This window comes from Notechis scutatus, chromosome 2 (assembly GCF_049901735.1).
Source record: "Notechis scutatus isolate UNSWTSFEM ecotype Mainland chromosome 2, rNotScu1.2, whole genome shotgun sequence".
NCBI lineage: Eukaryota > Metazoa > Chordata > Lepidosauria > Squamata > Elapidae > Notechis > Notechis scutatus.
The window spans coordinates 226,527,061-226,530,514 of record NC_142010.1 but is presented as its reverse complement, the minus strand read 5'-3'; the positions used below and the strand labels follow the sequence as shown (position 1 = coordinate 226,530,514).

At 33.7% G+C, this 3,454-nt stretch overlaps 1 non-coding gene across 1 annotated transcript; it reads left to right on the top strand.

Moving 5' to 3' along the window:
- Window positions 1-3,134: 3,134 nt before the first annotated feature.
- On the top strand, window positions 3,135-3,240 carry LOC113417683 (U6 spliceosomal RNA). Its single transcript, XR_003371662.2, has one exon. It is a non-coding gene; the product is annotated as a U6 spliceosomal RNA (small nuclear RNA).
- The last annotated feature ends 214 nt before the right edge of the window (window positions 3,241-3,454 follow it).

The following is a 3,454-nucleotide window of genomic DNA, read 5'->3' as shown; positions in this document are numbered from 1 at the left end:
ATATTTACAGACCTCTCACATCCCGGACATAAACTGTTTCAACTCCTTCCCTCAGAACGATGCTATAGAGCACTGCACACCAGAACAACTAGACACAAGAAAAGTTTTTTCCCGAAAGCCATCACTCTGCTAAACAAATAATTCCCTCAACACTGTTCAACTATTACAAAGTCTGCACTACTATTACTGTTAATCTTCTCATCACTCCTTATCACCCATCCCCTATCACTTGTGATTGTAGGACTGTAACTTTGTCGCTTGTATCCTTACGATTTATATTGATTGTTTCCAAGTAGGATTTTATTGCTGATTGTACCCTATGACTATCATTAAGTGTTGTACGTTATGATTCTTGATTCTTAACTAATGTATCTTTTCTTTTATGTATACTGAGAGTATTTACACCAAGACAAATTCCTCATGTGTCCAATCACAGTTGGCCAATAAAGTATTCTATTATATTCTATTCAATCTATTCTTGAACTTTTTTTCCTAAGATTTTGGGATTAATGCATATTAAATGCATAAATATTTAGTTTTTCAAATAGCTAAGTGGAAACAGATTAATCACTGCCAACAACCAGGTCATAGTAATTAAAGACCTTGGTTTGAACTGAGTTCCCTCATGTTGGCTACTATGAATATGGGCAGAAATTTTGTACAATTCTGTTTGACCTTAATGACCTCTGACCTGTCCTAGGCCTAATATTTAAATAGTAATGTTTACTAAAGAATGGAAGGCACAGGAAAACAAAAAGGACACCTGCAAATAGATGGCAAAGTATACTGACAAATATTTGGATGGAAAATCCTAAGAGCAAATCGACAAACTAATATAAAGAGCATGATATCTGAAGCTAGCTAATGTTTTTATTTTTTTTGAATGTAGAATACCCATGATAGAACTTTTCAAAAATATTAGTAGAAAGTTTTAATATTACATATGCTTTCTTCCTTGGGTGTTATAGTGTGTCATTGCATCTTCTAACATATAAGATAAAGCTTGCAGTAGGAAAACACCTGTTCCAAATAAGGCCCATTGAGGCTAACAAAATCTTCTCTGGATATTTAATTATGCCGACCATCTATGGGACGGCTGTTATTTCAGTTTACCACTTAATGATGAAAAATAGGTTGCTGTTTTCTTTTGAACATATTTATATTAAGTACTTAAGCTGCACAGGCTACATTTCTAGATGGAGAGCAATGTTTTGAATATCAAAATTGATCGTTGTAATGTAACTTTTTGGCAATATATTTTTGAATGACTTGGAAACTTTATTTGCTACAAATTCTATATCCCTTCTGTCATAATATGTCAAGTTCCATGAACTCCATTTCTGCACACCAAAAACTCATGAAAAACTCTTGAATATAGATAGTGTACTTTCTCACTGTTTTTTTGTGGAAAATGGAACAAATAAGATGTGTTATTCTAAAAAAGACTTCAAAATATAATACATATTTTAAAATATCTGCAATATAATAAACAAATAACAGGTGACTATTGTGCTTGTATTTGTGATAGAGATAGATGATAGATAGATAAATGATATAAAATTAAAAATCAAATATTTCATCATATGGCAGCTTCTCATTAGAGCAAATTTCCATTTGTGCCTAGCTTAGCACCCACTTTTTCATCTCTTTAGTGCACATTTTGAAAACTTTTTTTGTAATATTTATATTTTACATTTATTATAAAGATCTAGGCACTTTTAATTTGAAAAACAAAAAGAGTGATTTGTGAGCTCAAGTTAATCATTTGTTTCTATGTACCACAGAATGTGTGTTATAATTCCAGGAAAAATACATGTGTAGATAAAGCCAGCTGGTTCAGAATGCAGACCAATTTTAAATGGGTTGATTATTCCTGTTTATAGAATTGTCTGAATTGTGACATCTGTTAAATGCAATGATATTAAATAAATTATAAACAAAGGAAATAGGAGTAGCATAAATTTAATTGGAGACTTGCAAGAATGCATCAATATTAAAATGCATTAACTATTTTATCTTTTCCTATAAGCTATTTAAAAAATGTATGAAACAGAGGCTTGCCTTGTGAATCATTTTTATCCAATATTCAAATGTTAGTTTTGAAAATATTGTAAGACATTGAAACAGTCTGGACATAGATAGAATTCAGTACATAGAACTAAGCTGAATTCCATAGACATTTCAGTTTCTCTATTTGTTTCTGCCATTACTTTGGTATCAGATTCTAAATGCCTGCTAGGTCTTTTGCATAGCTGCAGAAACCCCAAACACCTGCATATCGGCATTAAGGAATGGTATGCTTTTTGGATTTTCTCAGTGGTGTTAGGTTTATATGTACCTGAGTTCAGGCTGTTAGTCCAAAAGAAGGACCAATTACAAAACATCCACAAAACCATCAACAACATATTCAAAGAATCCATTTTACCAGAGAGGAAAAAGCAAAAATTCACTACCCTTCCTGAACAGATGAGGAGAGATCACAATGGCAACTAGAGACACAAGTGTACCAAAAAAACCACCCACACCAACCAAGTGCTCCACTACCAAAGCAACAACCTAACCTCTCACAAGAGAAGCTGTGTAAGAATTTGATTTAGATGAATACAGTCCTACTGTAGCAACCCGGAACTGCAGAAAAAGTAAACAGAACGTCTATACAACAAAATGGATATCCACTCAACTGTCTCAAAAACTACTGAACACTCAACCCAATACAGTGCAACCAACACAAGCCCTAAAAACAAAAACACTCTCCTATAGGAATGGCTAGATATATATTAATGTGCTAAAAGCAAAAAGTTGAGGTTGTAGTGTGTTTATCTTGTACTGTACTAAGAAGAGTTGGAGTATATCTTGTACTGTACTAAGAGTTAGAAGTCAATACCCCCTTTTCTTTCTTTTTCTCTTTCTCCTTGTACCTCAAAACCCCTTTTCCCCGCTTCCTTTCCTTCTCTTAATTTCCTATTTTTTTCTTTGTATTTTATATAATAAAGAAAAAAAGAAAAGAAAAACACTGTCATACATCAAGAATATCTCAGAAACCACCAACAGCTACTACAACCTCTTGGAATCAGAATAGCATACACAAGCTAACTAAAGCCCTTCAAAACATCCTAAGCAAACCAAAAGACCGAGTGCTCGCTTCGGCAGCACATATACTAAAATTGGAACGATACAGAGAAGATTAGCATGGCCCTGCGCAAGGATGACACGCAAATTGTAGAAGCGTTTTCTTGCTAGAGCCCACTGCAACTACATAGCCAAAAAGGCATTAAGAGTTGTTAACCTAATCCTACGTAGCTTTTTCTCTGGTAATATCACACTACTAACCAGAGCATACAAAACATTTGCTAGACCAATACTCGAATACAGTTCATCAGTCTGGAACCCACATTACGTATCTGATATTAGCACAATTGAGAAAGTCCAGAAATATTTCACAAGAAGAGTTCTC